This window comes from Bos javanicus, chromosome 21 (assembly GCF_032452875.1).
Source record: "Bos javanicus breed banteng chromosome 21, ARS-OSU_banteng_1.0, whole genome shotgun sequence".
In the NCBI taxonomy this organism is placed as follows: Eukaryota; Metazoa; Chordata; class Mammalia; order Artiodactyla; family Bovidae; genus Bos; species Bos javanicus.
Genome location: NC_083888.1, coordinates 39,891,450 through 39,905,244, shown reverse-complemented (window position 1 = coordinate 39,905,244; position 13,795 = coordinate 39,891,450). Strand labels below are relative to the sequence as shown.

At 37.1% G+C, this 13,795-nt stretch overlaps 1 pseudogene; it reads right to left on the bottom strand.

Annotated features, from left to right (window-relative positions):
* Positions 1-312: 312 nt before the first annotated feature.
* LOC133233981 (nucleosome assembly protein 1-like 1) lies at positions 313-1,423 on the bottom strand (annotated as a pseudogene).
* Positions 1,424-13,795: the final 12,372 nt, after the last annotated feature.

Here is a 13,795-nt window from a genome sequence, read left to right as displayed (position 1 = left end):
GTCCATGGGGTTGCTAAGAGTTGGACATGACTGAGCAACTTCACTTTCACTCTTCACTTTCATGCATTGGAGAAGGAAATGGCAACCCACTCCAGTGTTCTTGCCTGGAGAATCCCAGGGACGGGGGAGCCTGGTGGGCTGCCGTCTATGGTGTCACACAGAGTCGGACACGACTGAATCAGCTTAGCAGCAGCAGCAGCAGCAGCAGTATCGATTCTAAAAGATGTAAAATACCACATGAAAATTGTTTCCCTCTTTTTTTTTTTTTTAATTATATGACATTTTTATTTTAGGATGAAAAAACAAAAATGAGAAAACAAACAACAAAAAACTTGAAATAGGCTTGTCAAATGATGTAAATTCATCCCTTCCATGGAAGCAGAAGGTAGATCAGTGCAGGTTATCCTCAGGCCTCATACATCCTGCTTCACTACTGCTTGCACTCTGCTGGGTTTTGATCCTTCTTTGGGTCATAGTCTGGATCATTTTCCTCATCTCCTTCTTCTTCCCCTTCCTCATCCGCTTCTTCACCTTCTTCATCATAATCGTCATCATCTTCAATAGCTTCTCCAGTAAAGCATAACACTGATCTTGGGATTATATGCTCACGTAAAAAGTGACCAATTTCAAAGTCTGCAGTGAGGATAGCTTCAGAATCATCATCCAGATCTCCACTCTCAGGAACTTCGGGAGGGGCAAAAAAATTAAAGAAAGAGTCATTAGAAACTGTTTTGGTCACAGTACGAACTGTCCCATGTCCCTTGTGTTTCTGCTGCTTCTTAATCATTTTCAAAGTGACATTCTTCCCTTTTTTCCAATCTATCTGGCACCCTGTACAACCCATAATTTCCGGTCCATCAAAAGAAAAGGGATCAGAATCATCTGGTTCTGACCTCATCCTGTATGTCTTTGTCAACACTTCATTTGTGATATATTCATTGGGTTCAAAGTGAAATTCTAAGACAAAACTCATAGGTTGGCCAGCATCTGAGAACTTCACTTTAATATCTTTCAAGTGCTTCAGAATAGGCTCATCACGTTCCTAAACCATATCACTGAGCAAGTCAACATTCTTAAAAACGGTCAACCAAAACTCAGGAAGTCCCTTGGGATCTTCTTTTTCTTCATCCTTTTTCTCATCTTCAATCTTGGCCTTTTCTTTTAGCTCTTCCGAAATTTCATCTTCCTCATCTGGTTTTCATTCACATTCTTCCGTAGGTTCATAAATGGCATTAATGATCACAAATCGTTTATCAAACAGAGGCTGATAAAGAACAGCATACTTTCTTTCAAGATCATGAACTTCCTCATAGAATTTGGCTTCTATCTGTGCACATTTAACTTGAAGGTTTTTGAAAGCATTCACTCGTCTTTTAACTACCCTAGGCAAGTTGTCGATGTGCGCCATGTTGTACAAATGCCAAATATCGGTGGCGAGGGTGGGGAGCCGAGCGGCGGAGCTGCGCAGGCAGTGAGTGACTCAGGGCTGCGGCGGGAGGAGCAGGAGGCGGCACGGTGAGCAGATGACACTAAAAAAGCTGTTTCCCTTTTTCATACTTTATTTAAAGCACTTTTTAAATCCTGAAAAGTATTCATTCCCTCAGGGATAAGCTTTTATCCAATTTGTAATTACAGTAATAATTAAGATTGATATCAAAAACAGCAAAATTAATTTTCTTAAAAAGAGTCTATTATTCTATTCAGTAGGTTGTCTTGTTTCATCGATGGTTAACTTTGCTGTGTGAAAGCTTTTAAGTTTAATTAGGTCCCATTTGTTTATTTTTGCTTTTATTTCCTTTGCTTCTGGAGAAGAGATCCAAAAAAAAATTGCTTTGATTTATGTCAAGGACTGTCCTGCCTTTTTTTTTCCTCTAATTTTATAGTATCCAGTCTTACCTTTAGATCTTTAATCCATTTTGAGTTTATTTTTGTATATTTTTATTAGATCATGTTCTAATTTCATTCTTTTGTATATAGCTGTCCAGTTTTCCCAGCACCGCTTATTGAAGGGACTATCTTTTCTCCATTCTATATTCTTGCCTCCTTTATTATAGATAAATTAACCACAAGTATCACACTGTTTGGTGACCCTAGCTTTGTAGTACAATCTGAAGACAGGGAGCATGATTCCTCCAGCTTCTGATATTTGCAAATGATATGATTGATAAGGGATTCATTTCCAACATATATAAACAGCTCATACAACTCAACATCAAAAAACTAAACAAGCTGATTTACAGTGGATAGAAGAACTGAATAGACATTTTTCCAAAGAGGAAATTCTGGTAGCCAACAGCCACATGAACAGATCAAGAACTCAGCATCGCTAATCACCAGGGAAGTGCAAATCAAACCTTCACACTGGTCAAAATGGCAATCACCAAAAAAACACAAATAACAAACGTTGGCAAGGATGTAAAGCAAAGGGAACCCTCTGGCACACTGTTGTGCATGTGTGCTCAGTAGCTTCAGTTGTATCCAACTCTTCACGGCCCCATGAACTGTAGCCCGCCAGGCTCCTCTGTCCATGGGGTTCTCCAGGCAAGAATACTGGAGTGGGTTGCCATGCCCTCCTCCAGGGGATCTTCCCAAGCCAGGGATCTCTTATGTCTTCTGCATTGGCAGACGGGTTATTCACAAGGAGCGCCACCTGGGAAGTCCCATACACTATTGGTGGAATATAAATTGGTGCAGCCACTGTAGAAAGCAGTATGGAGAGTTCTCAAAAAACCTAAAAATGGAACCACCATATGACCCAGTAATTCCACTCCTTGGTGTGTATGTGGGGGAGGAAAACCCCACTAATTCGAAAGGATCCATGCACCCCAGAGTTCCTAGCAGCATTATTTTCAATTGCCTTGGTGTGAAATCAACCTAAGCATTCATGGACAGATGAATGGATAAAGAAGATGTGGCATGGAGTGGAATATATATAAAGGAATTCTACTCAGTGATAAAAAGAATGAAATTCTGCCGTTTGCAGCACCAGGGATGGACTTGGAGGAAGAGAGCTACTGTATGATGTCACTTATATGTGGTTTCTAAAAAGTACAACAAGCTAGTGAATAAGAAAAAAAAAAGAAGCAGACTCACAGATACAGAGAACAAACTGGAATTACCAATGGGGAGAGAAATGGAAGACAGGCAATATGGAGGTAGGGGAAAACAGAGTTATTACGGGATTCCATTAAATCATGTGTGTGAAACCTTTGAAAATTGTTAAGCACTGTAGAATTTAAAGAGTCTCTCATTCAACTAAAAAAAGAAAAATTAAAGAGTCTATTATCCTAATTATCTGTGAATTGTTAAGTTCAGGGTTATATTATCTTATTAAGTAATTTCATATTTTTCCTTGACATTTTTCAGTAACATGCTCCCCTCCCACACTTTTCTGATGAAATTAAAAAGGTCAAACATCAGAAAGAGAGGCTATTGTACTGTATGTCTAGTGGTCCAAGAAAAGAGACCTTTGTTTTTTGGCTCTGTATGTACACATGAAACATATTCATTCTATCCTAACGTATTATATGTGATTGTGTTAGTTTGCCAGGTCTAGCATAGCATAATACTGTAGACCGGATCGCTTAAGCAATATGAATTTATTTTCTCACACTTATGGAGCTAGATGGCTGTTCTCTTGCTACCACTTCACATGGTGGTACCTCTGGGCATGAATGCTCTGTAGATCTTTCTATTTAGGACTTTTCTTGTTAGGACTCCAGTCTGATTGGATTAGAGGCTTCCCTAAAGGCTTAATTTTTAACCGTAAGGCCCTACCTCTAAATGCAACCACATCCTGAGGTCCTGGGGGTTAGGCTTCAATATAGGGATTTTAATGGGAAACAATTCATCCCATAACAACTACATTCACCATTCTGCCATTAAAAAGTAAATTCTTTAAGATTTTGAGATTATACCCAAAAGGGCTATTTTGTAATGACCCTAGTTTTAGTTTTGCTAATACAATACTGGAATGTATGTGTATGTGTCTGTGTATGTGACATATTTATTCCAAAGAAGCTAGCTTTCCTCAGATTGTTTCAAGGCTATGGACTGTCAAAATGCTCCACAAACATGCAGTTTAACAGTGACTATGGTGAACTGCCATCTATGGGGTCGCACAGAGTCGGACATGACTGAAGTGACTTAGCAGCAGCAGCAGCAGCAAGAACATAGGTCAACATTCAGAAAACTAAGATCATTGCATCTGGTCCCATCATTTCATGGGAAATAGATGGGGAAACAGTGGAAACAGTGTCAGACTTTATTTTTGGGGGCTCCAAAATCACTGCAGATGGTGATTGCAGCCATGAAATTAAAAGACGCTTACTCCTTGGAAGGAAAGTTATGACCAACCTAGACAGCATATTCAAAAGCAGAGACATTACTTTGCCAACAAAGGTCCGTCTAGTCAAGGCTATGGTTTTTCCAGTTGTTATGTATGGATGTGAGAGTTGGACTGTGAAGAAAGCTGAGTGCCTAAGAATTGATGCTTTTGAACTGTGGTGTTGGAGAAGACTCTTGAGAGTCCCTTGGACTGCAAGGAGATCCAGCCAGTCCATTCTAAAGGAGATCAGTCCTGGGTGTTCTTTGGAAGGACTGATGCTAAAGCTGAAACTCCAATACTTTGGCCACCTCATGTGAAGAGTTGACTCATTGGAAAGGACTCTGATGCTGGGAGGGATTGGGGGCAGGAGGAGAAGGGGACGACAGAGGATGAGATGGCTGGATGGCATCACCGACTTGATGGACATGAGTTTGGGTGATCTCTGGGAGTTGGTGATGGACAGGGAGGCTGGCATGCTGCAATTCATGGGGTCTCGAAGAGTCTGACATGACTGAGCGACTGAACTGAACTGAACTGAAGAACATAGGTCACTTAGAGATGCTGTACTGACATAATTTGGGAATGAGGAAGCAAATTTTATAGGTCCAATAGAATAATATTGCTTAATTATTGTTTTATCTAAAAACTAGATTATTTAACCAATTTTATCATTACCCAATAATCCATGATTTTGTTATCTTGAAAATGGGATTGGTTTGTTAAAATAGAAATTTAAAAAAAAGTTTTACTAGGTTTAAAAAATCAATTTTAAACATCCTTTATTCCATCAGCTTTTGAATCATGTGCTTATAATTTTAAAAGCACTATACTTTAGCATTAAGAAAATTAGATTGGCACTTATATTTCTAGCCAATTAACAAAAAGTATGGTTAGAAAGTAGCAAAGCAAATACTTTACAATTTCACTTGTCAATGATATTTCATAAGTTAATTAAATTCTGTCATAATAAAATACAGTAAAAAATATATATTCTATCACTTACTTTCTAAATATAGCATACATCACTGTTTTGATTTCTGACAGCAGAACTGATGTTCTCCTGAGGTGTCAAATTTGATTTGAATATTCAATTTAAAAAGCTACCAAGTGTCTTGCTAATTTTAAAGAAATGGTTTTTCAGATTTTATGTCAGCTTAATATATGTCACCATTATGAATTCTTTGAAATTTTGTGCATTTTTAAATGATTCTATTTTAAAAGCCTCTAGATATAATCCTTGTTAGCAGAGCCAATACCGCCCACAATTTATTAATCTTATTTATACATTTTTTCCTGCAGATATTCAATTTGTGAATATCTTTATTGCCCAAGTAATAGTGCTATTATTCACATTTTTAAAAGTGTCCTAGGGAAAACAAAAATAAAGTAAATGTCACAATAGCAAGTCACAAAATTTATTCTAGAATACTCTGCAGCTATCCCATTGATGTTTCTGAAGAATATTTAATGACTTCAGAAAAATATTTTGGTATATTAAGTTTGAAATCATATTAGAAAACAACTACTTTTAATATTACTTTATATACATACTCACATAGGAGAAATAGAAGATTAACATTAACTGAGTTAGTAGCTGATAGATTATTTTTATTTTGATTTTTCTTCTTTCCAAATGTTCTAAATTAGCAAATACCACTTTTATAATCTCCAAAAAACAATGCATGTTATTCCATGTTAGAAGCACAGCTGAAGTACTTGATTTTGGAAAAAGCTAGGCCATTAGATTATGCAATTCATTTTATTTATTTTGAGCCATTTCAAACTCAAGTTACTGATTCCTTCAATAAACAATTATTAAACTGTTACCAAGTATCAGCATTTATTCTGTATCAGTTTTAATAATTGGTTCTGGAAATACCCACAGGTATAAGATGCAAGTTAAAATCCTTATAATGTGATAGATACTAGAGAAATAGCACTGAGAAAATGCTATGAACATATCAGGCCAGGGGAGCTAACTATGTCAGACTAGGTCACAAGAATAGAATTTATCTGAATCTCATTAACTGAGTGCCGTGAGGAAATGTCTGAAGTAGAGTTGGTTTCTGTGACTTGAGCTTTTGAGCAGAGTGGATATAAAAGACTATTATCTTGAAAAAAATTTGCTGTATTTATAATCTTCTGATTGTAGTTGAACAGTTTTATTCAAAAAAAGCACAATAACAAACATTTGCTATGTTTGGGTGCTAAGGGATAGAAGGGTAGGTAAAACAAGAGTCTTGCCCTTGAAGCTCAGATTCTAAACCAAGTGCTTTTCTGTCCTATGTAATATGAACACGTGATAAAATTTTTGTTTAAAATCAGACAGTAACAATTAGAAAATACATTACTTTCCTTCTTTTGTAGTGACTGTGAGGAGGATGAGGGCTAAATGCTTCAGCAGAAATCATGGATATTAGTTGAGATTTTTGCACTGAGTGCTCAGTTGCTCAGTCCTGTCCAACTCTTTGTGATTCCATGGACTATAGCCCACAAGGCTCCTCTGTCCATGAGATTTTCCTGGCAAGAATACTGTAGTGGGTTGCCATTTTCTCCTCCAGGGGATCTTCCCTATCCAGAGAGAGAACCTGTGTCTCTTGTGTCTCCTGCATTGCAAGCAGATTCTTTACTGGTGAGCTAGCTGGGGAAACCCCATTTTTGCACTGCTTTATTTTAATATAAATGTTTCTGATGATTAAAATGGCTTTTTTTTTGAAAAGATGCAGGGGATATGTCACAAGTTAACACCATGTAAATCCATTTATCATTCCATTATGAGATATTCAAAATTGTATATAAAAACAAAGAAAATATTGGTTAAAGAAATAAATGTTAAAATGAATCTTCCTCATAGGTGACTTAAATCATTCTATTTCTCCAAAGAAAGTGAAAGTGTTAGTCACTCAGTTGTTTCTGACTCTTTGCGACCCCATGGACTGTAGCCCACCAGGCTCCTCTGTCCATGGAATTCTCCAGGCAAGAATACTAGAGTGGATTGCCATCTCCTCCTCCAGGGGATCTTCTTGACCCAGGGATGAAACCTGGGTCTCCTGCACTGCAAGCGGATTCTTTACTGCCTGAACCACCAGGGAAGGTCCTAAGCAAGTAAAATTTATTTCAGTAACTAATTTTTAAAAAAATTCAACTCGCAAGGTTAGATATAGTTGAATATGTACTAATAAAGAGAAGAGAAAGATATGCTGGGCAGTGATAGGACTGCTGTGATATGGACAAACCAACAAGCATTCACATCTCATTGTCTATACTTGTTGACTTTGGCATTCAAGCAGGGCAGCAAAGTGTAAAAGTTAAGACATTCTAGAATACTCTTCATTTATCTAAAAGAGTAAGTACATAATTCTTTTCTTGAATACATTCTGAAACAAGTCAAAAACATAATGATTTTTTTTCAGTTTATGAGGACTTCAATTTTCTTTAGTCTGGATGACAAACTTATTGAACAAAACAAAATATACTTATAAAAATATATAAAATCATATAAAGAATTTATATATTTAAAATAAATACAAAATATATAATTCAAGAAGTGAATATTCTAATTTGAGTTGTATGAGGTAGAGATGTTTACTTTGATGATATGTGAGATCAAATGTGTAAATTCAGTTTAAAATAGTAGAGTATGGGTAAGAAGTTTACTGTGGTTGCAATAATATGATTTTTTATGATGTTATGTTTGAGGATAAGAAATAATAAAATATAGCTTTAATTTCATATAAATGACTTAATTTAAATTACACAGCCTTTTATCCTAGTGGAATATGAATTTTATAGTAATAAGTGAGTTTTAGAAATAAAGTCATTAAAAATTTTTCTAAGCCAAGAAAAGCAAATTATTTTTTTCTCAAACTATTAAAACTATTTTTCCTGGTTATGTCACGAAGAAAAAAAATCTGCCAAATTCTTTCTCTTAAAAAGTTTATTTTCCAAATAAAGCATTAGAAACCACACACAAGAAATTTCAGCTCAAAAAATATTTTTTTCCAGGAAGGAACCCAAACAGCAACTTTGTATTAATTGTACCTCCTTTACTCTTTCCTATTAGTTTTTCAGGATTTAGTCAGTGCTTTATAAAAAATACTGAATAAACAGCATGTAAAGTGTCACAAAATAACATGTACTAAACAGAGTAAGTTATGGAATTGTATCAACTGATGGGATGTATTTGATATTCATAGTTATAAAATATTTGGCTATGAAAACTTGTAAGATCCAGTAAGAATGGAGGAACAGTTTGTATCCCTAGAACCAATGGGTCTTGAAAAATAAGATTAGAAGAATTGCATCTTTATATATTTTTAAAAAAATGCTGCTACTAATGGTTTCTGAATTTGAATGTTGGATCGACATGATGAAAGCTGATGTGCACAAATAGAGTTGGCAACTGTAAGCAATAGCCTTCTGAGTATACTGAAGTCCAAGGAAAAAGTGTTTCATTCTGTTTTCTACAGGAGACTTGAGCAAATTTTGTAATACCTTGGAGCCAGTAGATTTTAGTTCTCATTAGAACAGCAGAGTCAAAGTTATTCCTGTCCAGGAAGGAATGATGTTTAGGGGGAAAAGTCTAGCAAAAGAACATAGATTTAAATAGAAATATTTGTAAATGCAGGTATTTTGAATGTGTGCAGGATATTAAATGTTCAACATTTTGGACAAACAAATTTTAAAGTTCACTCATGACTTTAAACAGAGAGATATAGGTAAAAAAATAAAAAAACTTCAAGCTAAATCCTGGAAGCTGGATCTATTTTTTCTAGCCCACTGATGAATATAAAAAAAATAAAAATGTCCTCCAATAGCTGAGACAATTGATATTTTAGAAAAAATAGGTCTAGAAATCAGTACATGTACTCAGATAGCTCCCAGATTGATTAAATTTCTTATAAAGCAAAATTATAGAGTAATAATGGAAAATAAAAACTACAGATGAATATTTTTTCTGATCTCAGATTGCTGCTGCTGCTAAGTTGCGTCAGTCGTGTCCGACTCCTAGCGACCCCATGGACTGCAGCCCACCAGGCTCCTCCGTCCATGGGATTTTCCAGGCAAGAGTACTGGAGTGGGGTGCCACTGCCTTCTCCCGATCTCAGATTAGGGAGAGCCTTTCTAAGCAATACACACAAAGGCAGAAAAAGAAAAAAACATAGATAAAGCAGCTTGAAAGATACAACCCCATAAAAAGTTAAAAGATGAGTGACAAAAAGCATTTGCCTCTGTGTATCTGCCCAGCACGCTATCTGCCCAGGTGGGCACTGATGGTAAAGAACAAGCCTGCCAGCACAGGAGATGCAAGTGATATGGGTTTGATCCCATCTGATCCCTGGGTCGGGAAGCTGCCCAGGAGGAGGGCATGGCAATCCACTCCAGTACTCTTGCCTGGAGAATCCCATGGACAGAAGAGCCTGGTGGGCTACAACCCATAGGGTCCCAAAGAGTCAGACACGACTAAATCGACTTAGCATGCATAAGAAAGGAATGGCATTCCTTATATATGACAATCTCTTATTCATTAATAGCAGGAAATATTCCAATATAAAAATGTATGAGGAACTTAGAACATAATATTTGAAAAGAAGATATACATGTGATCTATGAACACATTAAAATGTGTAACCTCACACATAAGCAAAAATTAAATAGAAAAATTCAGTTATTGCCTACAAGTTAATTCTTTGGGGGAAAGAATGTTTAAAAAACTTGGCAATCTCGTATTGCTAGTACATGTTGTTTTTAGCTTAGTTCAGTTCACTCGCTCAGTCGTGTCTGACTCTTTGCGACCCCATGAACCGCAGCACGCCAGGCCTCCCTGTCCATCACCAACTCCCGGAGTTCACCCAAACCCATCTCCATCAAGTCGATGATGCCATCCAACCATCTCATCCTCTGTCGTCCCCTTCTCTTCCTGCTCTCAATCTTTCCCAGCATCAGGGGCTTTTCCAATGAGTCAGCTCTCTGCATCAGGTGGCCAAAGTATTGGAGTTTCAGCTTCAACATCAGTCCTTCCAATGAACACCCAGGACTGATCTCCTTTAGGATGCACTGGTTGGATCTCCTTGCAGTCCAAGGGACTCTCAAGAGTCCTCTCCAGCACCACAGTTCAAAAGCATTTAATTGATGCTTTTCAACTCTCACATCCATACATGACTACTGGAAAAACCATAGCCTTGACTAGATGGACATTTGTTGGCAAAGTAATGTCTCTGCTTTTGAATATGCTGTCTAGGTTGGTCATAACTTTCCTTCCAAGGAGTAAGTGTCTTTTAATTTCATGGCTGCAGTCACCATCTGCAGTGATTTTGGAGCCCAGAAAAATAAAGTCTGACACTGTTTCCACTGTTTCCCCATCTATCTCCCATGAAGTGATGGGACCGGATGCCATGATCTTCGTTTTCTGAATGTTGAGCTTTAAGCCAACATTTTCACTCTCCTCTTTCACTTTTATCAAGAGGCTCTTTAGTTCCTCTTCACTTTCTGCCATAAGGGTGGTGTCATCTGCATATCTAAGGTTATTGATATTTCTCCCGGCAATCCTGATTCCAACTTGTGCTTCTTCCAGCCCAGCGTTTCTCATGATGTACTCTGCATAGAAGTTAAATAAGCAGGGTGACAATATACAGCCTTGATGTACTCTTTTTCCTATTTGGAACCAGTCTGTTGTTCCATGTCCAGTTCTAACTGTTGCTTCCTGATCTGCACACAGGTTTCTCAAGAGGCAGGTCAGGTGGTCTGGTATGCCCATCTCTTTCAGAATTTTCCACAGTTTATTGTGATCCACACAGTCAAAGGCTTTGGCATAGTCAATAAAGTAGAAATGGATGTTCTTCTGGAACTCTCTTGCTTTTTTGATGACCCAGCGGATGTTGGCAATTTGATCTCTGGTTCCTCTGCCTTTTCTAAAACCAGCTTGAACATCTGGAAGTTCAAGGGGAAGTTCATGGTTCATGAGTAACCTTTATTTTCATTTACTCTTTCTAATACAGCTTATGTCTACTCATTCATTCTCTTTGCAGATATGTACTCATTCAAAACTTAAAGTGTAGTCATACTGCTGTGAATTTATTCCTCACCTTGATCATTTGTGATTTTATAGTTAAGTGCTTTTCTTTGAAGGCCTCCTGTCCTTTTGAGGGTCTCTGACTCTAGGATCATATTTGTTTTTTCTTTGAAGTTTTGAAATTTGCTTTCTTAAATAATAAATTAGTTTTACTTCTTGGTAAAAATGAACTTCACTTCTTTTCTGTTTTATTTGCCACAAAATTATCAATAAGACAAGGTAACATTTTGTCACAAGCTCAGGCTTTAGCAGAACAATACTTTGGCAGATAATTGTATGGTTGATATCTTCATTAGGACATTATTTTTCTGTTGTGCCAGCTTTGTATCATTAACTTTATTTAACCTGATCTTGCACACTATCATTTATGAACTCTTGTAAGGAGACAAACAATATAAAATAGTTGTCATATACATTAATCATCTATCGTCCATTCATCATCCGTTATCTTCATGCTTATAGCTTCCAATGATCAGTTGTGTAAAAAGGAGGCCGTTCTGGGACCATACTTTCTCTTTCAAATTTCAATTTTCCACATTAGTATATAATTTCTCTGCTTTCAGTTTTTTAGGCTGTAAAATGATTGTACTTGGGGATAGATAGGATCCTTTCAGCCAAATTACATTATGTTTCTTACTCATTTTTCTTTCTCCACTGTCTGTTTCATCTGGACAAGGTATATTGTGCTTCCAAACTGACAACTATTCAAATCAGGTTATTTTGAATTCTCTTTCTGATTACGGATTGTGAACTGCTGGACACTCAGTATGCATCTGTTTTTGCCATTTGTGGTGTTCTTCAAAGTATCTGCTTTTAATTCTGAGCAATTTTCTTTACCTTCAAAATTTAACTGAAATTCTTTTACATTTGTTGAATAGTACTCCATTTCCCAAAGTGTGTTCTGTGGGACCCTTTCTGAGACTCTTTTTCTTCTTGTTTCTCTTTATTCACTCTCTTGCATCCAGTAATTTACCAGCTTCTTAAAAGTGATTCTAATTCTCCAGAATTACAGTTCCTTAGAATTCTCTCTCCTGCCCCTGGTTTTCTTCTCAATTACTTCCAACATCCTTCAAACTATTGAGAAATCAGAGTATAGGAAACAAGTTATTGTTCCACGGCTTTCTTCCTATGTAGGACATCTAAGTTCCTGTCTCATATAACTGATGACTGCCTCAATCCCTCCCTTTCTAGTGAGCTCATCTAATCTCACTTTGAAACATCTCCACACTTAACGATTTTCAAGTGTATTTCTGACCATCCTCTCTTTCCTGAACTCTAGACTCAAATACTCAACTGTAACTGTTATTTCTAAGTTGAATACCCAGTGGCATCTCAAATTCAACACAAAGCAGAAATCTTATTTCTCCCCAAACTTGCTTCCTCCCTGTCTTCTCTGTATCAGTTATCAGCACTACCATGAGGCTAATTGCTCAGAAATCTAGGAGTCTTTCACAACTCTGCTGTTTTGTTACTTCTCATAAACATCTGATTCATCATTAAGACCTTCAGATCTGACTCCAAATTAGATCCTGCAACTTTACATTTTTTAGTATCTGAACTTAACGACCAGAGTCATCCAAGCCATATATGTCTTTAGACTGGACAACTGCTAATATCCAACCTGGTGTCTCTGCTTTGACTCTTTTCTCCTATACACAGAGCCAGAGAGTGATTTTTTTAAAATGCTAATTAAATCTTATCATTCCCTGCTTTAAAATCTTCCAGTGGTTGGACAGTGCACTGAGAATAGAATGAAAGCTCTTTTACAATGGGCTTTCAAGACATTTTGTGATCTGGCTTCAACCACGTCTCTGACCTCATCTCAGGTACTTGCCCTTCTTTTCCTGTGCCTTGAAAATGCTAAGTACATTCTTGTGTTAGTTCCTTTACACCAGCTGTTTCCTATGCCTAGTTCGTAATTCCCCCTGATCTTCTTAAGGGCCTTTTCTGTCATTCAGGTTTTGGCTCCAAGTTAAGCAAAACTAGCTTTTTGTAAGGCCTTGTAAACTGACCAGCAGACTTTTTTGTCTGGTAATAGGAAATTGTGGGAATATTGACTTTATTCAGACTTTAAAAGAAAATGAAATACATTTTCTGACATTAAAAAACAGCAGAGAACCAAAAGGCATAGCATTAAGAATAATTCCACTCTTCTCCTTGTTGTTCCGTCACTAAATTATGTCCAACACGTTTGAGACCGCATGGACTGTAGCCCACCAGGCTCTTCTGTCCATGGGATTTCCCAGGCAAGAATACTGGAGTGAATTGCCATTTCTTTCTACGGGGGATCTTCTTGACCTGGCGATAGAAGGTGAATCTCCTGCATTGACAGGCAGATTCTTTACTGCTGAGCCACTGGGAAAGCCCATGCTTCTTCTAGCTTAGCTGAATCTGGT